The following is a 27,879-nucleotide window of genomic DNA, read 5'->3' on the forward strand; positions in this document are numbered from 1 at the left end:
GGCTTTATTAATTCCTGACGTTGAATGTTTTTCCATGCCTTTTTCTATAACCAAAAAAGAGACAGAATATAAAATGTGCATAAAATATGCCTCTTGAAATTGTCGTTTTGAAATATGGATGTCTTTTGAGATTTTTGCTCGATTTACGACCGAAGGATTGTTTTGAGGACAGGTGTCATTTACAGGCCTGCAATTATTTTGACTATCAAGTAACCATTACAGCTGCAGTTAGAGCTGCTGTTGTGTGAAACGGCCACAAGGCGGCAGCAGTTCTCATTAACCAAATCTGGTTACTAGGGAAACAGAGCCTCAATGGAAGTCCTGTTCTAGGTTGCAAATTAGAATGGAATGGGCCAGGAAAAAGCCCCTTAAGTTTATATCTCACTAAATATTGTTCTTCTTTTAAATTTAATTTTCATTGTTTATCACAGCAAGTGTGATTACAAAGTTTTGCTTGTTTGAGGTGTGCAAGATGTGGTTGTTTTCCACATATACCTATCTCTTTTCTTCTTTGGATCCTTTTCCCATTTTAGGTTATGACACAATGTTGAGTAGTCTTCTCTTGGTATTCCGTAGGCCTTTGGTGATTATATACTTCACCTGTGTTTGTATATCTCTGTTAACTCTGACATCCTAATGTATCCAATCCTCACACCTTTCCATTGGTGAACCATAAGTTTGTTTGATGAATCTGTGATTGCCTTTCTCTGTGGAAATATCTTCACTGGTATCAATTTTTAGGTAACACCTATAAGTGATATCACAGGATACGTGTCTTTCGCTTTCTGACTTACTACAAGTTGCGTGATTACTTCTAGACTCATCTATGGTGATGCAAATGGCATTGTGTCATTGTTTTCCTTGGCTAATATTCCATCTGTACGTGGACCAGTTTGTCTTTGTCCACTCGCCTGTTGATGGACTTTTTGGTTGCTTCCATGTCTTGGTTATTGTAACACTGCTGAAATGCACATTTGCCTGCCTGTGTCTTTCAACTATGTCTTCTTCGGTTATAGGCCCAGGAGAGGGCCTGTTGGTTCATATGGTAGCAAAATGTTTACCTTGTAAAGGCGTCTCCATTCTGTTCTCATTAGTGGCTCTTACCAGGTTATGTTCCACTTAAATTTGAGGGTATGCCCTTGTCCACAACCCTTTCAGCATTTATTGTTTGTAGTTTTTCTGCTGATGTTTATTCTGACAGGTGTGAGCTGACACCTCTTTGAGGTTGGATTTGCATGCATCTCATAATCCCTTGAAATTGAACTTTCAGGCATGTCCTCTTTTTTTTCAAGCTGTGAGTAGCGCTTACCTCTTCAAATGGTTTTCTTGAAGTATGTGTCACATTTTGAAATATTTTGGCCATTACCTCCCTGAAGACATTTTCAGGGCTGGTTTCATTTACAGCCCTCCAGTACTTGTGCATATGAAGTGACCATTAGCACAGATTTTAAAGCTGCTGTTGAAGGTATCAGCCATTGGGCGGCAGCATTTCTCCTTTCCCCATTCTGGGAATTACGGAAAGAGTCCCTCCTGCCAGTGGTGTTCCTCGGTTATATATTAGAGAGGAATGTGCCCGGACAGACCCCCAAAACCTGATGTCTCCTAACTTACGTTTGGTTTCTAAATTGAAATTATATATTTTTTTAATTGGAGTAATATTCCATTGTGTACATGGACCACTTCTTCTTTGTGCCTTCCTCTGTTGACAGACATTTTTGTTGCTTCCAAGTGTTGGCTGTGGTAAATATTGCTGGAGTGCAGGATTGCCACCCTGTGTCTTTTGGATTCTCATCCTCTCAGGTGATAGGCCCAGCAGTGGGTATGCTTGATTGAATGGTAGCTCAATATTTACCTTATCAAGGCACCTCCTTTGTGTTTTCATTACTGGTTCTTACCATGTCCCACTTAGAAACGAGGGTGCGCATTTCTCCACAACCCCTTCAGCATTTATTGTTTGCAGAATTTTTGCTGATGGCCATTATGACTGGTGTGAGCTGATAGGTTTTTGTAACTTGGATTTGCATGTCTTTAATAATTCCTAATGTTCAGCATTTTTCCATGCTTTGTTTTCTTTCTGTTAAACGAAAACAGAAAAAAACTGTGAGTACAATAAACCACTTGAAGTGGTCTTCTGGGAAGGCTGCCCTGTTTTGAATTTTTCGTCGATTTTTGACCCCAGGATTTTTTTGAGAACAGGTGACATTTACAGGCTTGTAATGAGTGTGAATATTTAGTGACCACTACTACTGGCTTTAAAGGTGCTGTTGGGGGAAACGGCCACAAGGCGGCAGCATTTCGCCATTCCCAAAACTGGTTTCTAGGGCAGCACAACATTTCTGGAAGTTGTGTTCCCAGGTTGTAAATTAGAATGGAATGTGCTAGGAAAAAATCCCATAAGTTAATATTCCATTATTTCTTGTTCGATTTTTTAGTCTTTTTAAATCGAGGTAATATTTAGAATATTGTTTGTCCTAGGTGTATACAATCTGGTTCATTTGTACATTACATACACACACACACACACACACACACACACATATGTAATATATTCATGTACAGATACTCTTCCCATGTAAATTATTGCAGAGTGCTCCATTGACCTCCCTTGCTATATGGTCGGTCTCTTTGATAAATGTATTTAGTAGGTATATGTACACATATGGTAACCCTAATCTTAATTTTCCATACCGCCCACCTTTCCATTTACATAAGAATAGTTTGTTTTCTAAGTCTGTGAGTTTCTTTCTCTGTGAAAATGCTATCATTTTTGTCAGTTGTTAGATAACACCTATAAGTGATATCATACTATATGTCTTTTTCTTTCTGACTTACGGCATGTTCTGAGATTATATCTAGGCTCATAAATGGTGCCTCAACGAGCAGTGTTTCACTGTTTTCCATGGCTAATATTCCATTATGTACATGGACCACTTCTTTATCCATTCATCCATTGATGGACATTTTGGTTGCTTCCGTGTCTTGGCTATTGTGAAAAATCCTGCAGTGAAGCTGTTGCAGTCTGTGCCTTCTCGGCTCTGGTATTTTCAGGTGAGAGGTTCAGCGGTGGGCCTGCTGAATGGAATGCTGGCTCAATTTTTACTTTTAAACACAGCTCCTTTCTGTTCTCACTATTGGCTCTTACCACTTTACATCTCACCAGCAGCTAGAGGGTACACAGTTCTCTAAAACCCCTTCAGCATTTATTGTTTGTAGACCTTTGGCTGATGGTAGTTGCCGTGTGTGAGTTGAAATCTTTTTGTAGGCTAGATTTGCATGAGTTTAAAAATTTATGTTGTTGAGCTTTTATCCATTTTCCTTGTTTTTAGAAAAATAATGAGTAAAATTTACCTCTTCCTACTATCTCCTTGAAAATTTTGCCAGTTGTGAATTTTTGAGGGCAGTTGTCCTTTACTGTCCTGAGTCCTTGTGAATGTTAAGTGACCGTTAGCTGTGGTTTTAAAGCCGCTCTTGTGGGAAACGGCCACAAGGCGGCAGCATTTCTACATTTCCAACTCTGGGTTTTTGGGCAACAGAGGTTTCCTGGAAATCGTGTTTGTAAGCTGCAAATTAGAGCAGAATGTGCCACGGCAAACTCCCAAGAGCTTATATCTCCTTCCTTCTTGTTTGTTTTTTACATTTAATTTTTACTTATTATCACAGCAAATTGGATAAAAATACTGTGTTTTTTCTAGGTGTATGGAATCTGGTTCATTATATCAATGTATTGATCTATTCATCTTTGGATCCTTTCCCGTGTAGGTTACTACAGAGTGTTGAGTACACCTCTTTTAGCATTCCATAGGTATTTTGTGATTATATATTTCATATGTATTACTACATGTCTGTTAACCCCCATATCCTAATTCATACATTCCTTACACCTTTCCATTTGGTTAAACATAATTTGGTTTTCTGAATCTATGAGTGTCCTTCTCTTGGAAATTATTTCATGGGTATCAATTTTTAGGTAACACCTATAAGTGATGTAATAGGATATCTGTCTTTCGTTTTCTTTCTTACTTCAGGTAGGGTGATTATCTCTAGATCCTTCTATGGTGGTGCCAACGGCATTGTTCCATGCTTTTCCATGGCTAATATTCCATTGTGTACATGGACCACTTCTTCTTGGTGCATTTTTCTGTTGATGGACATTTTGGTTTCTTCCAGCTCTTGGCTATGGTACATGTTGCTGCAGTGAAGGATTGCCAGCCTGTGTCTTTTTGATTCAGGTCTACTCAGCGGATAGGCCCATCAGTGGGCCTACCTGATCACATAGTAGCTCAAGTTTTACCTTTAAACACACCTCCATTTTGTTCTCTGTACTGGCTGTTACCAGGTTACATCCCATCAGCAGCTAGAGGGTACACAGTTCTCTAAAGCCCCTTCAGCATTTATACTATGTAGACTTTTTTGCTGATGATCCTTCTGACGGCTGTGAGGTGAACGTGTTTCTAGACCGGATTTGCATGGCTTTATTAATTCCTGACGTTGAGCGTTTTTCCATGCCTTTTTCTATAACCAAAAAAGAGACAGAATATAAAATGTGCATAAAATATGCCTCTTGAAATTGTCGTTTTGAAATATGGATGTCTTTTGAGATTTTTGCTCGATTTACGACCGAAGGATTGTTTTGAGGACAGGTGTCATTTACAGGCCTGCAATTATTTTGACTATCAAGTAACCATTACAGCTGCAGTTAGAGCTGCTGTTGTGTGAAACGGCCACAAGGCGGCAGCAGTTCTCATTAACCAAATCTGGTTACTAGGGAAACAGAGCCTCAATGGAAGTCCTGTTCTAGGTTGCAAATTAGAATGGAATGGGCCAGGAAAAAGCCCCTTAAGTTTATATCTCACTAAATATTGTTCTTCTTTTAAATTTAATTTTCATTGTTTATCACAGCAAGTGTGATTACAAAGTTTTGCTTGTTTGAGGTGTGCAAGATGTGGTTGTTTTCCACATATACCTATCTCTTTTCTTCTTTGGATCCTTTTCCCATTTTAGGTTATGACACAATGTTGAGTAGTCTTCTCTTGGTATTCCGTAGGTCTTTGGTGATTATATACTTCACCTGTGTTTGTATATCTCTGTTAACTCTGACATCCTAATGTATCCAATCCTCACACCTTTCCATTGGTGAACCATAAGTTTGTTTAATGAATCTGTGATTGCCTTTCTCTGTGGAAATATCTTCACTGGTATCAATTTTTAGGTAACACCTATAAGTGATATCACAGGATACGTGTCTTTCGCTTTCTGACTTACTACAAGTTGCGTGATTACTTCTAGACTCATCGATGGTGATGCAAATGGCATTGTGTCATTGTTTTCCTTGGCTAATATTCCATCTGTACGTGGACCAGTTTGTCTTTGTCCACTCGCCTGTTGATGGACTTTTTGGTTGCTTCCATGTCTTGGTTATTGTAACACTGCTGAAATGCACATTTGCCTGCCTGTGTCTTTCAACTATGTCTTCTTCGGTTATAGGCCCAGGAGAGGGCCTGTTGGTTCATATGGTAGCAAAATGTTTACCTTGTAAAGGCGTCTCCATTCTGTTCTCATTAGTGGCTCTTACCAGGTTATGTTCCACTTAAATTTGAGGGTATGCCCTTGTCCACAACCCTTTCAGCATTTATTGTTTGTAGTTTTTCTGCTGATGTTTATTCTGACAGGTGTGAGCTGACACCTCTTTGAGGTTGGATTTGCATGCATCTCATAATCCCTTGAAATTGAACTTTCAGGCATGTCCTCTTTTTTTTCAAGCTGTGAGTAGCGCTTACCTCTTCAAATGGTTTTCTTGAAGTATGTGTCACATTTTGAAATATTTTGGCCATTACCTCCCTGAAGACATTTTCAGGGCTGGTTTCATTTACAGCCCTCCAGTACTTGTGCATATGAAGTGACCATTAGCACAGATTTTAAAGCTGCTGTTGAAGGTATCAGCCATTGGGCGGCAGCATTTCTCCTTTCCCCATTCTGGGAATTACGGAAAGAGTCCCTCCTGCCAGTGGTGTTCCTCGGTTATATATTAGAGAGGAATGTGCCCGGACAGACCCCCAAAAGCTGATGTCTCCTAACTTACGTTTGGTTTCTAAATTGAAATTATATATTTTTTTAATTGGAGTAATATTCCATTGTGTACATGGACCACTTCTTCTTTGTGCCTTCCTCTGTTGACAGACATTTTTGTTGCTTCCAAGTGTTGGCTGTGGTAAATATTGCTGGAGTGCAGGATTGCCACCCTGTGTCTTTTGGATTCTCATCCTCTCAGGTGATAGGCCCAGCAGTGGGTATGCTTGATTGAATGGTAGCTCAATATTTACCTTATCAAGGCACCTCCTTTGTGTTTTCATTACTGGTTCTTACCATGTCCCACTTAGAAACGAGGGTGCGCATTTCTCCACAACCCCTTCAGCATTTATTGTTTGCAGAATTTTTGCTGATGGCCATTATGACTGGTGTGAGCTGATAGGTTTTTGTAACTTGGATTTGCATGTCTTTAATAATTCCTAATGTTCAGCATTTTTCCATGCTTTGTTTTCTTTCTGTTAAACGAAAACAGAAAAAAACTGTGAGTACAATAAACCACTTGAAGTGGTCTTCTGGGAAGGCTGCCCTGTTTTGAATTTTTCGTCGATTTTTGACCCCAGGATTTTTTTGAGAACAGGTGACATTTACAGGCTTGTAATGAGTGTGAATATTTAGTGACCACTACTACTGGCTTTAAAGGTGCTGTTGGGGGAAACGGCCACAAGGCGGCAGCATTTCGCCATTCCCAAAACTGGTTTCTAGGGCAGCACAACATTTCTGGAAGTTGTGTTCCCAGGTTGTAAATTAGAATGGAATGTGCTAGGAAAAAATCCCATAAGTTAATATTCCATTATTTCTTGTTCGATTTTTTAGTCTTTTTAAATCGAGGTAATATTTAGAATATTGTTTGTCCTAGGTGTATACAATCTGGTTCATTTGTACATTACATACACACACACACACACACACACACACACACATATATGTAATATATTCATGTACAGATACTCTTCCCATGTAAATTATTGCAGAGTGCTCCATTGACCTCCCTTGCTATATGGTCGGTCTCTTTGATAAATGTATTTAGTAGGTATATGTACACATATGGTAACCCTAATCTTAATTTTCCATACCGCCCACCTTTCCATTTACATAAGAATAGTTTGTTTTCTAAGTCTGTGAGTTTCTTTCTCTGTGAAAATGCTATCATTTTTGTCAGTTGTTAGATAACGCCTATAAGTGATATCATACTATATGTCTTTTTCTTTCTGACTTACGGCATGTTCTGAGATTATATCTAGGCTCATAAATGGTGCCTCAACGAGCAGTGTTTCACTGTTTTCCATGGCTAATATTCCATTATGTACATGGACCACTTCTTTATCCATTCATCCATTGATGGACATTTTGGTTGCTTCCGTGTCTTGGCTATTGTGAAAAATCCTGCAGTGAAGCTGTTGCAGTCTGTGCCTTCTCGGCTCTGGTATTTTCAGGTGAGAGGTTCAGCGGTGGGCCTGCTGAATGGAATGCTGGCTCAATTTTTACTTTTAAACACAGCTCCTTTCTGTTCTCACTATTGGCTCTTACCACTTTACGTCTCACCAGCAGCTAGAGGGTACAGAGTTCTCTAAAACCCCTTCAGCATTTATTGTTTGTAGACCTTTGGCTGATGGTAGTTGCCGTGTGTGAGTTGAAATCTTTTTGTAGGCTAGATTTGCATGAGTTTAAAAATTTATGTTGTTGAGCTTTTATCCATTTTCCTTGTTTTTAGAAAAATAATGAGTAAAATTTACCTCTTCCTACTATCTCCTTGAAAATTTTGCCAGTTGTGAATTTTTGAGGGCAGTTGTCCTTTACTGTCCTGAGTCCTTGTGAATGTTAAGTGACCGTTAGCTGTGGTTTTAAAGCCGCTCTTGTGGGAAACGGCCACAAGGCGGCAGCATTTCTACATTTCCAACTCTGGGTTTTTGGGCAACAGAGGTTTCCTGGAAATCGTGTTTGTAAGCTGCAAATTAGAGCAGAATGTGCCACGGCAAACTCCCAAGAGCTTATATCTCCTTCCTTCTTGTTTGTTTTTTACATTTAATTTTTATTTATTATCACAGCAAATTGGATAAAAATACTGTGTTTTTTCTAGGTGTATGGAATCTGGTTCATTATATCAATGTATTGATCTATTCATCTTTGGATCCTTTCCCGTGTAGGTTACTACAGAGTGTTGAGTACACCTCTTTTAGCATTCCATAGGTATTTTGTGATTATATATTTCATATGTATTACTACATGTCTGTTAACCCCCATATCCTAATTCATACATTCCTTACACCTTTCCATTTGGTTAAACATAATTTGGTTTTCTGAATCTATGAGTGTCCTTCTCTTGGAAATTATTTCATGGGTATCAATTTTTAGGTAACACCTATAAGTGATGTAATAGGATATCTGTCTTTCGTTTTCTTTCTTACTTCAGGTAGGGTGATTATCTCTAGATCCTTCTATGGTGGTGCCAACGGCATTGTTCCATGCTTTTCCATGGCTAATATTCCATTGTGTACATGGACCACTTCTTCTTGGTGCATTTTTCTGTTGATGGACATTTTGGTTTCTTCCAGCTCTTGGCTATGGTACATGTTGCTGCAGTGAAGGATTGCCAGCCTGTGTCTTTTTGATTCAGGTCTACTCAGCGGATAGGCCCATCAGTGGGCCTACCTGATCACATAGTAGCTCAAGTTTTACCTTTAAACACACCTCCATTTTGTTCTCTGTACTGGCTGTTACCAGGTTACATCCCATCAGCAGCTAGAGGGTACACAGTTCTCTAAAGCCCCTTCAGCATTTATACTATGTAGACTTTTTTGCTGATGATCCTTCTGACGGCTGTGAGGTGAACGTGTTTCTAGACCGGATTTGCATGGCTTTATTAATTCCTGACGTTGAGCGTTTTTCCATGCCTTTTTCTATAACAAAAAAAGAGACAGAATATAAAATGTGCATAAAATATGCCTCTTGAAATTGTCGTTTTGAAATATGGATGTCTTTTGAGATTTTTGCTCGATTTACGACCGAAGGATTGTTTTGAGGACAGGTGTCATTTACAGGCCTGCAATTATTTTGACTATCAAGTAACCATTACAGCTGCAGTTAGAGCTGCTGTTGTGTGAAACGGCCACAAGGCGGCAGCAGTTCTCATTAACCAAATCTGGTTACTAGGGAAACAGAGCCTCAATGGAAGTCCTGTTCTAGGTTGCAAATTAGAATGGAATGGGCCAGGAAAAAGCCCCTTAAGTTTATATCTCACTAAATATTGTTCTTCTTTTAAATTTAATTTTCATTGTTTATCACAGCAAGTGTGATTACAAAGTTTTGCTTGTTTGAGGTGTGCAAGATGTGGTTGTTTTCCACATATACCTATCTCTTTTCTTCTTTGGATCCTTTTCCCATTTTAGGTTATGACACAATGTTGAGTAGTCTTCTCTTGGTATTCCGTAGGTCTTTGGTGATTATATACTTCACCTGTGTTTGTATATCTCTGTTAACTCTGACATCCTAATGTATCCAATCCTCACACCTTTCCATTGGTGAACCATAAGTTTGTTTGATGAATCTGTGATTGCCTTTCTCTGTGGAAATATCTTCACTGGTATCAATTTTTAGGTAACACCTATAAGTGATATCACAGGATACGTGTCTTTCGCTTTCTGACTTACTACAAGTTGCGTGATTACTTCTAGACTCATCTATGGTGATGCAAATGGCATTGTGTCATTGTTTTCCTTGGCTAATATTCCATCTGTACGTGGACCAGTTTGTCTTTGTCCACTCGCCTGTTGATGGACTTTTTGGTTGCTTCCATGTCTTGGTTATTGTAACACTGCTGAAATGCACATTTGCCTGCCTGTGTCTTTCAACTATGTCTTCTTCGGTTATAGGCCCAGGAGAGGGCCTGTTGGTTCATATGGTAGCAAAATGTTTACCTTGTAAAGGCGTCTCCATTCTGTTCTCATTAGTGGCTCTTACCAGGTTATGTTCCACTTAAATTTGAGGGTATGCCCTTGTCCACAACCCTTTCAGCATTTATTGTTTGTAGTTTTTCTGCTGATGTTTATTCTGACAGGTGTGAGCTGACACCTCTTTGAGGTTGGATTTGCATGCATCTCATAATCCCTTGAAATTGAACTTTCAGGCATGTCCTCTTTTTTTTCAAGCTGTGAGTAGCGCTTACCTCTTCAAATGGTTTTCTTGAAGTATGTGTCACATTTTGAAATATTTTGGCCATTACCTCCCTGAAGACATTTTCAGGGCTGGTTTCATTTACAGCCCTCCAGTACTTGTGCATATGAAGTGACCATTAGCACAGATTTTAAAGCTGCTGTTGAAGGTATCAGCCATTGGGCGGCAGCATTTCTCCTTTCCCCATTCTGGGAATTACGGAAAGAGTCCCTCCTGCCAGTGGTGTTCCTCGGTTATATATTAGAGAGGAATGTGCCCGGACAGACCCCCAAAACCTGATGTCTCCTAACTTACGTTTGGTTTCTAAATTGAAATTATATATTTTTTTAATTGGAGTAATATTCCATTGTGTACATGGACCACTTCTTCTTTGTGCCTTCCTCTGTTGACAGACATTTTTGTTGCTTCCAAGTGTTGGCTGTGGTAAATATTGCTGGAGTGCAGGATTGCCACCCTGTGTCTTTTGGATTCTCATCCTCTCAGGTGATAGGCCCAGCAGTGGGTATGCTTGATTGAATGGTAGCTCAATATTTACCTTATCAAGGCACCTCCTTTGTGTTTTCATTACTGGTTCTTACCATGTCCCACTTAGAAACGAGGGTGCGCATTTCTCCACAACCCCTTCAGCATTTATTGTTTGCAGAATTTTTGCTGATGGCCATTATGACTGGTGTGAGCTGATAGGTTTTTGTAACTTGGATTTGCATGTCTTTAATAATTCCTAATGTTCAGCATTTTTCCATGCTTTGTTTTCTTTCTGTTAAACGAAAACAGAAAAAAACTGTGAGTACAATAAACCACTTGAAGTGGTCTTCTGGGAAGGCTGCCCTGTTTTGAATTTTTCGTCGATTTTTGACCCCAGGATTTTTTTGAGAACAGGTGACATTTACAGGCTTGTAATGAGTGTGAATATTTAGTGACCACTACTACTGGCTTTAAAGGTGCTGTTGGGGGAAACGGCCACAAGGCGGCAGCATTTCGCCATTCCCAAAACTGGTTTCTAGGGCAGCACAACATTTCTGGAAGTTGTGTTCCCAGGTTGTAAATTAGAATGGAATGTGCTAGGAAAAAATCCCATAAGTTAATATTCCATTATTTCTTGTTCGATTTTTTAGTCTTTTTAAATCGAGGTAATATTTAGAATATTGTTTGTCCTAGGTGTATACAATCTGGTTCATTTGTACATTACATACACACACACACACACACACACACACATATGTAATATATTCATGTACAGATACTCTTCCCATGTAAATTATTGCAGAGTGCTCCATTGACCTCCCTTGCTATATGGTCGGTCTCTTTGATAAATGTATTTAGTAGGTATATGTACACATATGGTAACCCTAATCTTAATTTTCCATACCGCCCACCTTTCCATTTACATAAGAATAGTTTGTTTTCTAAGTCTGTGAGTTTCTTTCTCTGTGAAAATGCTATCATTTTTGTCAGTTGTTAGATAACGCCTATAAGTGATATCATACTATATGTCTTTTTCTTTCTGACTTACGGCATGTTCTGAGATTATATCTAGGCTCATAAATGGTGCCTCAACGAGCAGTGTTTCACTGTTTTCCATGGCTAATATTCCATTATGTACATGGACCACTTCTTTATCCATTCATCCATTGATGGACATTTTGGTTGCTTCCGTGTCTTGGCTATTGTGAAAAATCCTGCAGTGAAGCTGTTGCAGTCTGTGCCTTCTCGGCTCTGGTATTTTCAGGTGAGAGGTTCAGCGGTGGGCCTGCTGAATGGAATGCTGGCTCAATTTTTACTTTTAAACACAGCTCCTTTCTGTTCTCACTATTGGCTCTTACCACTTTACATCTCACCAGCAGCTAGAGGGTACACAGTTCTCTAAAACCCCTTCAGCATTTATTGTTTGTAGACCTTTGGCTGATGGTAGTTGCCGTGTGTGAGTTGAAATCTTTTTGTAGGCTAGATTTGCATGAGTTTAAAAATTTATGTTGTTGAGCTTTTATCCATTTTCCTTGTTTTTAGAAAAATAATGAGTAAAATTTACCTCTTCCTACTATCTCCTTGAAAATTTTGCCAGTTGTGAATTTTTGAGGGCAGTTGTCCTTTACTGTCCTGAGTCCTTGTGAATGTTAAGTGACCGTTAGCTGTGGTTTTAAAGCCGCTCTTGTGGGAAACGGCCACAAGGCGGCAGCATTTCTACATTTCCAACTCTGGGTTTTTGGGCAACAGAGGTTTCCTGGAAATCGTGTTTGTAAGCTGCAAATCAGAGCAGAATGTGCCACGGCAAACTCCCAAGAGCTTATATCTCCTTCCTTCTTGTTTGTTTTTTACATTTAATTTTTATTTATTATCACAGCAAATTGGATAAAAATACTGTGTTTTTTCTGGGTGTATGGAATCTGGTTCATTATATCAATGTATTGATCTATTCATCTTTGGATCCTTTCCCGTGTAGGTTACTACAGAGTGTTGAGTACACCTCTTTTAGCATTCCATAGGTATTTTGTGATTATATATTTCATATGTATTACTACATGTCTGTTAACCCCCATATCCTAATTCATACATTCCTTACACCTTTCCATTTGGTTAAACATAATTTGGTTTTCTGAATCTATGAGTGTCCTTCTCTTGGAAATTATTTCATGGGTATCAATTTTTAGGTAACACCTATAAGTGATGTAATAGGATATCTGTCTTTCGTTTTCTTTCTTACTTCAGGTAGGGTGATTATCTCTAGATCCTTCTATGGTGGTGCCAACGGCATTGTTCCATGCTTTTCCATGGCTAATATTCCATTGTGTACATGGACCACTTCTTCTTGGTGCATTTTTCTGTTGATGGACATTTTGGTTTCTTCCAGCTCTTGGCTATGGTACATGTTGCTGCAGTGAAGGATTGCCAGCCTGTGTCTTTTTGATTCAGGTCTACTCAGCGGATAGGCCCATCAGTGGGCCTACCTGATCACATAGTAGCTCAAGTTTTACCTTTAAACACACCTCCATTTTGTTCTCTGTACTGGCTGTTACCAGGTTACATCCCATCAGCAGCTAGAGGGTACACAGTTCTCTAAAACCCCTTCAGCATTTATACTATGTAGACTTTTTTGCTGATGATCCTTCTGACGGCTGTGAGGTGAACGTGTTTCTAGACCGGATTTGCATGGCTTTATTAATTCCTGACGTTGAGCGTTTTTCCATGCCTTTTTCTATAACAAAAAAAGAGACAGAATATAAAATGTGCATAAAATATGCCTCTTGAAATTGTCGTTTTGAAATATGGATGTCTTTTGAGATTTTTGCTCGATTTACGACCGAAGGATTGTTTTGAGGACAGGTGTCATTTACAGGCCTGCAATTATTTTGACTATCAAGTAACCATTACAGCTGCAGTTAGAGCTGCTGTTGTGTGAAACGGCCACAAGGCGGCAGCAGTTCTCATTAACCAAATCTGGTTACTAGGGAAACAGAGCCTCAATGGAAGTCCTGTTCTAGGTTGCAAATTAGAATGGAATGGGCCAGGAAAAAGCCCCTTAAGTTTATATCTCACTAAATATTGTTCTTCTTTTAAATTTAATTTTCATTGTTTATCACAGCAAGTGTGATTACAAAGTTTTGCTTGTTTGAGGTGTGCAAGATGTGGTTGTTTTCCACATATACCTATCTCTTTTCTTCTTTGGATCCTTTTCCCATTTTAGGTTATGACACAATGTTGAGTAGTCTTCTCTTGGTATTCCGTAGGTCTTTGGTGATTATATACTTCACCTGTGTTTGTATATCTCTGTTAACTCTGACATCCTAATGTATCCAATCCTCACACCTTTCCATTGGTGAACCATAAGTTTGTTTGATGAATCTGTGATTGCCTTTCTCTGTGGAAATATCTTCACTGGTATCAATTTTTAGGTAACACCTATAAGTGATATCACAGGATACGTGTCTTTCGCTTTCTGACTTACTACAAGTTGCGTGATTACTTCTAGACTCATCTATGGTGATGCAAATGGCATTGTGTCATTGTTTTCCTTGGCTAATATTCCATCTGTACGTGGACCAGTTTGTCTTTGTCCACTCGCCTGTTGATGGACTTTTTGGTTGCTTCCATGTCTTGGTTATTGTAACACTGCTGAAATGCACATTTGCCTGCCTGTGTCTTTCAACTATGTCTTCTTCGGTTATAGGCCCAGGAGAGGGCCTGTTGGTTCATATGGTAGCAAAATGTTTACCTTGTAAAGGCGTCTCCATTCTGTTCTCATTAGTGGCTCTTACCAGGTTATGTTCCACTTAAATTTGAGGGTATGCCCTTGTCCACAACCCTTTCAGCATTTATTGTTTGTAGTTTTTCTGCTGATGTTTATTCTGACAGGTGTGAGCTGACACCTCTTTGAGGTTGGATTTGCATGCATCTCATAATCCCTTGAAATTGAACTTTCAGGCATGTCCTCTTTTTTTTCAAGCTGTGAGTAGCGCTTACCTCTTCAAATGGTTTTCTTGAAGTATGTGTCACATTTTGAAATATTTTGGCCATTACCTCCCTGAAGACATTTTCAGGGCTGGTTTCATTTACAGCCCTCCAGTACTTGTGCATATGAAGTGACCATTAGCACAGATTTTAAAGCTGCTGTTGAAGGTATCAGCCATTGGGCGGCAGCATTTCTCCTTTCCCCATTCTGGGAATTACGGAAAGAGTCCCTCCTGCCAGTGGTGTTCCTCGGTTATATATTAGAGAGGAATGTGCCCGGACAGACCCCCAAAAGCTGATGTCTCCTAACTTACGTTTGGTTTCTAAATTGAAATTATATATTTTTTTAATTGGAGTAATATTCCATTGTGTACATGGACCACTTCTTCTTTGTGCCTTCCTCTGTTGACAGACATTTTTGTTGCTTCCAAGTGTTGGCTGTGGTAAATATTGCTGGAGTGCAGGATTGCCACCCTGTGTCTTTTGGATTCTCATCCTCTCAGGTGATAGGCCCAGCAGTGGGTATGCTTGATTGAATGGTAGCTCAATATTTACCTTATCAAGGCACCTCCTTTGTGTTTTCATTACTGGTTCTTACCATGTCCCACTTAGAAACGAGGGTGCGCATTTCTCCACAACCCCTTCAGCATTTATTGTTTGCAGAATTTTTGCTGATGGCCATTATGACTGGTGTGAGCTGATAGGTTTTTGTAACTTGGATTTGCATGTCTTTAATAATTCCTAATGTTCAGCATTTTTCCATGCTTTGTTTTCTTTCTGTTAAACGAAAACAGAAAAAAACTGTGAGTACAATAAACCACTTGAAGTGGTCTTCTGGGAAGGCTGCCCTGTTTTGAATTTTTCGTCGATTTTTGACCCCAGGATTTTTTTGAGAACAGGTGACATTTACAGGCTTGTAATGAGTGTGAATATTTAGTGACCACTACTACTGGCTTTAAAGGTGCTGTTGGGGGAAACGGCCACAAGGCGGCAGCATTTCGCCATTCCCAAAACTGGTTTCTAGGGCAGCACAACATTTCTGGAAGTTGTGTTCCCAGGTTGTAAATTAGAATGGAATGTGCTAGGAAAAAATCCCATAAGTTAATATTCCATTATTTCTTGTTCGATTTTTTAGTCTTTTTAAATCGAGGTAATATTTAGAATATTGTTTGTCCTAGGTGTATACAATCTGGTTCATTTGTACATTACATACACACACACACACACACACACACACACATATGTAATATATTCATGTACAGATACTCTTCCCATGTAAATTATTGCAGAGTGCTCCATTGACCTCCCTTGCTATATGGTCGGTCTCTTTGATAAATGTATTTAGTAGGTATATGTACACATATGGTAACCCTAATCTTAATTTTCCATACCGCCCACCTTTCCATTTACATAAGAATAGTTTGTTTTCTAAGTCTGTGAGTTTCTTTCTCTGTGAAAATGCTATCATTTTTGTCAGTTGTTAGATAACACCTATAAGTGATATCATACTATATGTCTTTTTCTTTCTGACTTACGGCATGTTCTGAGATTATATCTAGGCTCATAAATGGTGCCTCAACGAGCAGTGTTTCACTGTTTTCCATGGCTAATATTCCATTATGTACATGGACCACTTCTTTATCCATTCATCCATTGATGGACATTTTGGTTGCTTCCGTGTCTTGGCTATTGTGAAAAATCCTGCAGTGAAGCTGTTGCAGTCTGTGCCTTCTCGGCTCTGGTATTTTCAGGTGAGAGGTTCAGCGGTGGGCCTGCTGAATGGAATGCTGGCTCAATTTTTACTTTTAAACACAGCTCCTTTCTGTTCTCACTATTGGCTCTTACCACTTTACATCTCACCAGCAGCTAGAGGGTACACAGTTCTCTAAAACCCCTTCAGCATTTATTGTTTGTAGACCTTTGGCTGATGGTAGTTGCCGTGTGTGAGTTGAAATCTTTTTGTAGGCTAGATTTGCATGAGTTTAAAAATTTATGTTGTTGAGCTTTTATCCATTTTCCTTGTTTTTAGAAAAATAATGAGTAAAATTTACCTCTTCCTACTATCTCCTTGAAAATTTTGCCAGTTGTGAATTTTTGAGGGCAGTTGTCCTTTACTGTCCTGAGTCCTTGTGAATGTTAAGTGACCGTTAGCTGTGGTTTTAAAGCCGCTCTTGTGGGAAACGGCCACAAGGCGGCAGCATTTCTACATTTCCAACTCTGGGTTTTTGGGCAACAGAGGTTTCCTGGAAATCGTGTTTGTAAGCTGCAAATTAGAGCAGAATGTGCCACGGCAAACTCCCAAGAGCTTATATCTCCTTCCTTCTTGTTTGTTTTTTATATTTAATTTTTATTTATTATCACAGCAAATTGGATAAAAATACTGTGTTTTTTCTAGGTGTATGGAATCTGGTTCATTATATCAATGTATTGATCTATTCATCTTTGGATCCTTTCCCGTGTAGGTTACTACAGAGTGTTGAGTACACCTCTTTTAGCATTCCATAGGTATTTTGTGATTATATATTTCATATGTATTACTACATGTCTGTTAACCCCCATATCCTAATTCATACATTCCTTACACCTTTCCATTTGGTTAAACATAATTTGGTTTTCTGAATCTATGAGTGTCCTTCTCTTGGAAATTATTTCATGGGTATCAATTTTTAGGTAACACCTATAAGTGATGTAAGAGGATATCTGTCTTTCGTTTTCTTTCTTACTTCAGGTAGGGTGATTATCTCTAGATCCTTCTATGGTGGTGCCAAAGGCATTGTTCCATGCTTTTCCATGGCTAATATTCCATTGTGTACATGGACCACTTCTTCTTGGTGCATTTTTCTGTTGATGGACATTTTGGTTTCTTCCAGCTCTTGGCTATGGTACATGTTGCTGCAGTGAAGGATTGCCAGCCTGTGTCTTTTTGATTCAGGTCTACTCAGCGGATAGGCCCATCAGTGGGCCTACCTGATCACATAGTAGCTCAAGTTTTACCTTTAAACACACCTCCATTTTGTTCTCTGTACTGGCTGTTACCAGGTTACATCCCATCAGCAGCTAGAGGGTACACAGTTCTCTAAAGCCCCTTCAGCATTTATACTATGTAGACTTTTTTGCTGATGATCCTTCTGACGGCTGTGAGGTGAACGTGTTTCTAGACCGGATTTGCATGGCTTTATTAATTCCTGACGTTGAGCGTTTTTCCATGCCTTTTTCTATAACAAAAAAAGAGACAGAATATAAAATGTGCATAAAATATGCCTCTTGAAATTGTCGTTTTGAAATATGGATGTCTTTTGAGATTTTTGCTCGATTTACGACCGAAGGATTGTTTTGAGGACAGGTGTCATTTACAGGCCTGCAATTATTTTGACTATCAAGTAACCATTACAGCTGCAGTTAGAGCTGCTGTTGTGTGAAACGGCCACAAGGCGGCAGCAGTTCTCATTAACCAAATCTGGTTACTAGGGAAACAGAGCCTCAATGGAAGTCCTGTTCTAGGTTGCAAATTAGAATGGAATGGGCCAGGAAAAAGCCCCTTAAGTTTATATCTCACTAAATATTGTTCTTCTTTTAAATTTAATTTTCATTGTTTATCACAGCAAGTGTGATTACAAAGTTTTGCTTGTTTGAGGTGTGCAAGATGTGGTTGTTTTCCACATATACCTATCTCTTTTCTTCTTTGGATCCTTTTCCCATTTTAGGTTATGACACAATGTTGAGTAGTCTTCTCTTGGTATTCCGTAGGCCTTTGGTGATTATATACTTCACCTGTGTTTGTATATCTCTGTTAACTCTGACATCCTAATGTATCAAATCCTCACACCTTTCCATTGGTGAACCATAAGTTTGTTTGATGAATCTGTGATTGCCTTTCTCTGTGGAAATATCTTCACTGGTATCAATTTTTAGGTAACACCTATAAGTGATATCACAGGATACGTGTCTTTCGCTTTCTGACTTACTACAAGTTGCGTGATTACTTCTAGACTCATCTATGGTGATGCAAATGGCATTGTGTCATTGTTTTCCTTGGCTAATATTCCATCTGTACGTGGACCAGTTTGTCTTTGTCCACTCGCCTGTTGATGGACTTTTTGGTTGCTTCCATGTCTTGGTTATTGTAACACTGCTGAAATGCACATTTGCCTGCCTGTGTCTTTCAACTATGTCTTCTTCGGTTATAGGCCCAGGAGAGGGCCTGTTGGTTCATATGGTAGCAAAATGTTTACCTTGTAAAGGCGTCTCCATTCTGTTCTCATTAGTGGCTCTTACCAGGTTATGTTCCACTTAAATTTGAGGGTATGCCCTTGTCCACAACCCTTTCAGCATTTATTGTTTGTAGTTTTTCTGCTGATGTTTATTCTGACAGGTGTGAGCTGACACCTCTTTGAGGTTGGATTTGCATGCATCTCATAATCCCTTGAAATTGAACTTTCAGGCATGTCCTCTTTTTTTTCAAGCTGTGAGTAGCGCTTACCTCTTCAAATGGTTTTCTTGAAGTATGTGTCACATTTTGAAATATTTTGGCCATTACCTCCCTGAAGACATTTTCAGGGCTGGTTTCATTTACAGCCCTCCAGTACTTGTGCATATGAAGTGACCATTAGCACAGATTTTAAAGCTGCTGTTGAAGGTATCAGCCATTGGGCGGCAGCATTTCTCCTTTCCCCATTCTGGGAATTACGGAAAGAGTCCCTCCTGCCAGTGGTGTTCCTCGGTTATATATTAGAGAGGAATGTGCCCGGACAGACCCCCAAAACCTGATGTCTCCTAACTTACGTTTGGTTTCTAAATTGAAATTATATATTTTTTTAATTGGAGTAATATTCCATTGTGTACATGGACCACTTCTTCTTTGTGCCTTCCTCTGTTGACAGACATTTTTGTTGCTTCCAAGTGTTGGCTGTGGTAAATATTGCTGGAGTGCAGGATTGCCACCCTGTGTCTTTTGGATTCTCATCCTCTCAGGTGATAGGCCCAGCAGTGGGTATGCTTGATTGAATGGTAGCTCAATATTTACCTTATCAAGGCACCTCCTTTGTGTTTTCATTACTGGTTCTTACCATGTCCCACTTAGAAACGAGGGTGCGCATTTCTCGACAACCCCTTCAGCATTTATTGTTTGCAGAATTTTTGCTGATGGCCATTATGACTGGTGTGAGCTGATAGGTTTTTGTAACTTGGATTTGCATGTCTTTAATAATTCCTAATGTTCAGCATTTTTCCATGCTTTGTTTTCTTTCTGTTAAACGAAAACAGAAAAAAACTGTGAGTACAATAAACCACTTGAAGTGGTCTTCTGGGAAGGCTGCCCTGTTTTGAATTTTTCGTCGATTTTTGACCCCAGGATTTTTTTGAGAACAGGTGACATTTACAGGCTTGTAATGAGTGTGAATATTTAGTGACCACTACTACTGGCTTTAAAGGTGCTGTTGGGGGAAACGGCCACAAGGCGGCAGCATTTCGCCATTCCCAAAACTGGTTTCTAGGGCAGCACAACATTTCTGGAAGTTGTGTTCCCAGGTTGTAAATTAGAATGGAATGTGCTAGGAAAAAATCCCATAAGTTAATATTCCATTATTTCTTGTTCGATTTTTTAGTCTTTTTAAATCGAGGTAATATTTAGAATATTGTTTGTCCTAGGTGTATACAATCTGGTTCATTTGTACATTACATACACACACACACACACACACACACACACACACATATGTAATATATTCATGTACAGATACTCTTCCCATGTAAATTATTGCAGAGTGCTCCATTGACCTCCCTTGCTATATGGTCGGTCTCTTTGATAAATGTATTTAGTAGGTATATGTACACATATGGTAACCCTAATCTTAATTTTCCATACCGCCCACCTTTCCATTTACATAAGAATAGTTTGTTTTCTAAGTCTGTGAGTTTCTTTCTCTGTGAAAATGCTATCATTTTTGTCAGTTGTTAGATAACACCTATAAGTGATATCATACTATATGTCTTTTTCTTTCTGACTTACGGCATGTTCTGAGATTATATCTAGGCTCATAAATGGTGCCTCAACGAGCAGTGTTTCACTGTTTTCCATGGCTAATATTCCATTATGTACATGGACCACTTCTTTATCCATTCATCCATTGATGGACATTTTGGTTGCTTCCGTGTCTTGGCTATTGTGAAAAATCCTGCAGTGAAGCTGTTGCAGTCTGTGCCTTCTCGGCTCTGGTATTTTCAGGTGAGAGGTTCAGCGGTGGGCCTGCTGAATGGAATGCTGGCTCAATTTTTACTTTTAAACACAGCTCCTTTCTGTTCTCACTATTGGCTCTTACCACTTTACATCTCACCAGCAGCTAGAGGGTACACAGTTCTCTAAAACCCCTTCAGCATTTATTGTTTGTAGACCTTTGGCTGATGGTAGTTGCCGTGTGTGAGTTGAAATCTTTTTGTAGGCTAGATTTGCATGAGTTTAAAAATTTATGTTGTTGAGCTTTTATCCATTTTCCTTGTTTTTAGAAAAATAATGAGTAAAATTTACCTCTTCCTACTATCTCCTTGAAAATTTTGCCAGTTGTGAATTTTTGAGGGTAGTTGTCCTTTACTGTCCTGAGTCCTTGTGAATGTTAAGTGACCGTTAGCTGTGGTTTTAAAGCCGCTCTTGTGGGAAACGGCCACAAGGCGGCAGCATTTCTACATTTCCAACTCTGGGTTTTTGGGCAACAGAGGTTTCCTGGAAATCGTGTTTGTAAGCTGCAAATTAGAGCAGAATGTGCCACGGCAAACTCCCAAGAGCTTATATCTCCTTCCTTCTTGTTTGTTTTTTACATTTAATTTTTACTTATTATCACAGCAAATTGGATAAAAATACTGTGTTTTTTCTAGGTGTATGGAATCTGGTTCATTATATCAATGTATTGATCTATTCATCTTTGGATCCTTTCCCGTGTAGGTTACTACAGAGTGTTGAGTACACCTCTTTTAGCATTCCATAGGTATTTTGTGATTATATATTTCATATGTATTACTACATGTCTGTTAACCCCCATATCCTAATTCATACATTCCTTACACCTTTCCATTTGGTTAAACATAATTTGGTTTTCTGAATCTATGAGTGTCCTTCTCTTGGAAATTATTTCATGGGTATCAATTTTTAGGTAACACCTATAAGTGATGTAATAGGATATCTGTCTTTCGTTTTCTTTCTTACTTCAGGTAGGGTGATTATCTCTAGATCCTTCTATGGTGGTGCCAACGGCATTGTTCCATGCTTTTCCATGGCTAATATTCCATTGTGTACATGGACCACTTCTTCTTGGTGCATTTTTCTGTTGATGGACATTTTGGTTTCTTCCAGCTCTTGGCTATGGTACATGTTGCTGCAGTGAAGGATTGCCAGCCTGTGTCTTTTTGATTCAGGTCTACTCAGCGGATAGGCCCATCAGTGGGCCTACCTGATCACATAGTAGCTCAAGTTTTACCTTTAAACACACCTCCATTTTGTTCTCTGTACTGGCTGTTACCAGGTTACATCCCATCAGCAGCTAGAGGGTACACAGTTCTCTAAAGCCCCTTCAGCATTTATACTATGTAGACTTTTTTGCTGATGATCCTTCTGACAGCTGTGAGGTGAACGTGTTTCTAGACCGGATTTGCATGGCTTTATTAATTCCTGACGTTGAGCGTTTTTCCATGCCTTTTTCTATAACCAAAAAAGAGACAGAATATAAAATGTGCATAAAATATGCCTCTTGAAATTGTCGTTTTGAAATATGGATGTCTTTTGAGATTTTTGCTCGATTTACGACCGAAGGATTGTTTTGAGGACAGGTGTCATTTACAGGCCTGCAATTATTTTGACTATCAAGTAACCATTACAGCTGCAGTTAGAGCTGCTGTTGTGTGAAACGGCCACAAGGCGGCAGCAGTTCTCATTAACCAAATCTGGTTACTAGGGAAACAGAGCCTCAATGGAAGTCCTGTTCTAGGTTGCAAATTAGAATGGAATGGGCCAGGAAAAAGCCCCTTAAGTTTATATCTCACTAAATATTGTTCTTCTTTTAAATTTAATTTTCATTGTTTATCACAGCAAGTGTGATTACAAAGTTTTGCTTGTTTGAGGTGTGCAAGATGTGGTTGTTTTCCACATATACCTATCTCTTTTCTTCTTTGGATCCTTTTCCCATTTTAGGTTATGACACAATGTTGAGTAGTCTTCTCTTGGTATTCCGTAGGTCTTTGGTGATTATATACTTCACCTGTGTTTGTATATCTCTGTTAACTCTGACATCCTAATGTATCCAATCCTCACACCTTTCCATTGGTGAACCATAAGTTTGTTTAATGAATCTGTGATTGCCTTTCTCTGTGGAAATATCTTCACTGGTATCAATTTTTAGGTAACACCTATAAGTGATATCACAGGATACGTGTCTTTCGCTTTCTGACTTACTACAAGTTGCGTGATTACTTCTAGACTCATCGATGGTGATGCAAATGGCATTGTGTCATTGTTTTCCTTGGCTAATATTCCATCTGTACGTGGACCAGTTTGTCTTTGTCCACTCGCCTGTTGATGGACTTTTTGGTTGCTTCCATGTCTTGGTTATTGTAACACTGCTGAAATGCACATTTGCCTGCCTGTGTCTTTCAACTATGTCTTCTTCGGTTATAGGCCCAGGAGAGGGCCTGTTGGTTCATATGGTAGCAAAATGTTTACCTTGTAAAGGCGTCTCCATTCTGTTCTCATTAGTGGCTCTTACCAGGTTATGTTCCACTTAAATTTGAGGGTATGCCCTTGTCCACAACCCTTTCAGCATTTATTGTTTGTAGTTTTTCTGCTGATGTTTATTCTGACAGGTGTGAGCTGACACCTCTTTGAGGTTGGATTTGCATGCATCTCATAATCCCTTGAAATTGAACTTTCAGGCATGTCCTCTTTTTTTTCAAGCTGTGAGTAGCGCTTACCTCTTCAAATGGTTTTCTTGAAGTATGTGTCACATTTTGAAATATTTTGGCCATTACCTCCCTGAAGACATTTTCAGGGCTGGTTTCATTTACAGCCCTCCAGTACTTGTGCATATGAAGTGACCATTAGCACAGATTTTAAAGCTGCTGTTGAAGGTATCAGCCATTGGGCGGCAGCATTTCTCCTTTCCCCATTCTGGGAATTACGGAAAGAGTCCCTCCTGCCAGTGGTGTTCCTCGGTTATATATTAGAGAGGAATGTGCCCGGACAGACCCCCAAAAGCTGATGTCTCCTAACTTACGTTTGGTTTCTAAATTGAAATTATATATTTTTTTAATTGGAGTAATATTCCATTGTGTACATGGACCACTTCTTCTTTGTGCCTTCCTCTGTTGACAGACATTTTTGTTGCTTCCAAGTGTTGGCTGTGGTAAATATTGCTGGAGTGCAGGATTGCCACCCTGTGTCTTTTGGATTCTCATCCTCTCAGGTGATAGGCCCAGCAGTGGGTATGCTTGATTGAATGGTAGCTCAATATTTACCTTATCAAGGCACCTCCTTTGTGTTTTCATTACTGGTTCTTACCATGTCCCACTTAGAAACGAGGGTGCGCATTTCTCCACAACCCCTTCAGCATTTATTGTTTGCAGAATTTTTGCTGATGGCCATTATGACTGGTGTGAGCTGATAGGTTTTTGTAACTTGGATTTGCATGTCTTTAATAATTCCTAATGTTCAGCATTTTTCCATGCTTTGTTTTCTTTCTGTTAAACGAAAACAGAAAAAAACTGTGAGTACAATAAACCACTTGAAGTGGTCTTCTGGGAAGGCTGCCCTGTTTTGAATTTTTCGTCGATTTTTGACCCCAGGATTTTTTTGAGAACAGGTGACATTTACAGGCTTGTAATGAGTGTGAATATTTAGTGACCACTACTACTGGCTTTAAAGGTGCTGTTGGGGGAAACGGCCACAAGGCGGCAGCATTTCGCCATTCCCAAAACTGGTTTCTAGGGCAGCACAACATTTCTGGAAGTTGTGTTCCCAGGTTGTAAATTAGAATGGAATGTGCTAGGAAAAAATCCCATAAGTTAATATTCCATTATTTCTTGTTCGATTTTTTAGTCTTTTTAAATCGAGGTAATATTTAGAATATTGTTTGTCCTAGGTGTATACAATCTGGTTCATTTGTACATTACATACACACACACACACACACACACACACACATATGTAATATATTCATGTACAGATACTCTTCCCATGTAAATTATTGCAGAGTGCTCCATTGACCTCCCTTGCTATATGGTCGGTCTCTTTGATAAATGTATTTAGTAGGTATATGTACACATATGGTAACCCTAATCTTAATTTTCCATACCGCCCACCTTTCCATTTACATAAGAATAGTTTGTTTTCTAAGTCTGTGAGTTTCTTTCTCTGTGAAAATGCTATCATTTTTGTCAGTTGTTAGATAACGCCTATAAGTGATATCATACTATATGTCTTTTTCTTTCTGACTTACGGCATGTTCTGAGATTATATCTAGGCTCATAAATGGTGCCTCAACGAGCAGTGTTTCACTGTTTTCCATGGCTAATATTCCATTATGTACATGGACCACTTCTTTATCCATTCATCCATTGATGGACATTTTGGTTGCTTCCGTGTCTTGGCTATTGTGAAAAATCCTGCAGTGAAGCTGTTGCAGTCTGTGCCTTCTCGGCTCTGGTATTTTCAGGTGAGAGGTTCAGCGGTGGGCCTGCTGAATGGAATGCTGGCTCAATTTTTACTTTTAAACACAGCTCCTTTCTGTTCTCACTATTGGCTCTTACCACTTTACGTCTCACCAGCAGCTAGAGGGTACAGAGTTCTCTAAAACCCCTTCAGCATTTATTGTTTGTAGACCTTTGGCTGATGGTAGTTGCCGTGTGTGAGTTGAAATCTTTTTGTAGGCTAGATTTGCATGAGTTTAAAAATTTATGTTGTTGAGCTTTTATCCATTTTCCTTGTTTTTAGAAAAATAATGAGTAAAATTTACCTCTTCCTACTATCTCCTTGAAAATTTTGCCAGTTGTGAATTTTTGAGGGCAGTTGTCCTTTACTGTCCTGAGTCCTTGTGAATGTTAAGTGACCGTTAGCTGTGGTTTTAAAGCCGCTCTTGTGGGAAACGGCCACAAGGCGGCAGCATTTCTACATTTCCAACTCTGGGTTTTTGGGCAACAGAGGTTTCCTGGAAATCGTGTTTGTAAGCTGCAAATTAGAGCAGAATGTGCCACGGCAAACTCCCAAGAGCTTATATCTCCTTCCTTCTTGTTTGTTTTTTACATTTAATTTTTATTTATTATCACAGCAAATTGGATAAAAATACTGTGTTTTTTCTAGGTGTATGGAATCTGGTTCATTATATCAATGTATTGATCTATTCATCTTTGGATCCTTTCCCGTGTAGGTTACTACAGAGTGTTGAGTACACCTCTTTTAGCATTCCATAGGTATTTTGTGATTATATATTTCATATGTATTACTACATGTCTGTTAACCCCCATATCCTAATTCATACATTCCTTACACCTTTCCATTTGGTTAAACATAATTTGGTTTTCTGAATCTATGAGTGTCCTTCTCTTGGAAATTATTTCATGGGTATCAATTTTTAGGTAACACCTATAAGTGATGTAAGAGGATATCTGTCTTTCGTTTTCTTTCTTACTTCAGGTAGGGTGATTATCTCTAGATCCTTCTATGGTGGTGCCAACGGCATTGTTCCATGCTTTTCCATGGCTAATATTCCATTGTGTACATGGACCACTTCTTCTTGGTGCATTTTTCTGTTGATGGACATTTTGGTTTCTTCCAGCTCTTGGCTATGGTACATGTTGCTGCAGTGAAGGATTGCCAGCCTGTGTCTTTTTGATTCAGGTCTACTCAGCGGATAGGCCCATCAGTGGGCCTACCTGATCACATAGTAGCTCAAGTTTTACCTTTAAACACACCTCCATTTTGTTCTCTGTACTGGCTGTTACCAGGTTACATCCCATCAGCAGCTAGAGGGTACACAGTTCTCTAAAGCCCCTTCAGCATTTATACTATGTAGACTTTTTTGCTGATGATCCTTCTGACGGCTGTGAGGTGAACGTGTTTCTAGACCGGATTTGCATGGCTTTATTAATTCCTGACGTTGAGCGTTTTTCCATGCCTTTTTCTATAACAAAAAAAGAGACAGAATATAAAATGTGCATAAAATATGCCTCTTGAAATTGTCGTTTTGAAATATGGATGTCTTTTGAGATTTTTGCTCGATTTACGACCGAAGGATTGTTTTGAGGACAGGTGTCATTTACAGGCCTGCAATTATTTTGACTATCAAGTAACCATTACAGCTGCAGTTAGAGCTGCTGTTGTGTGAAACGGCCACAAGGCGGCAGCAGTTCTCATTAACCAAATCTGGTTACTAGGGAAACAGAGCCTCAATGGAAGTCCTGTTCTAGGTTGCAAATTAGAATGGAATGGGCCAGGAAAAAGCCCCTTAAGTTTATATCTCACTAAATATTGTTCTTCTTTTAAATTTAATTTTCATTGTTTATCACAGCAAGTGTGATTACAAAGTTTTGCTTGTTTGAGGTGTGCAAGATGTGGTTGTTTTCCACATATACCTATCTCTTTTCTTCTTTGGATCCTTTTCCCATTTTAGGTTATGACACAATGTTGAGTAGTCTTCTCTTGGTATTCCGTAGGTCTTTGGTGATTATATACTTCACCTGTGTTTGTATATCTCTGTTAACTCTGACATCCTAATGTATCCAATCCTCACACCTTTCCATTGGTGAACCATAAGTTTGTTTGATGAATCTGTGATTGCCTTTCTCTGTGGAAATATCTTCACTGGTATCAATTTTTAGGTAACACCTATAAGTGATATCACAGGATACGTGTCTTTCGCTTTCTGACTTACTACAAGTTGCGTGATTACTTCTAGACTCATCTATGGTGATGCAAATGGCATTGTGTCATTGTTTTCCTTGGCTAATATTCCATCTGTACGTGGACCAGTTTGTCTTTGTCCACTCGCCTGTTGATGGACTTTTTGGTTGCTTCCATGTCTTGGTTATTGTAACACTGCTGAAATGCACATTTGCCTGCCTGTGTCTTTCAACTATGTCTTCTTCGGTTATAGGCCCAGGAGAGGGCCTGTTGGTTCATATGGTAGCAAAATGTTTACCTTG

This window comes from Orcinus orca, chromosome 3, assembly GCF_937001465.1.
Source record: "Orcinus orca chromosome 3, mOrcOrc1.1, whole genome shotgun sequence".
In the NCBI taxonomy this organism is placed as follows: domain Eukaryota; kingdom Metazoa; phylum Chordata; class Mammalia; order Artiodactyla; family Delphinidae; genus Orcinus; species Orcinus orca.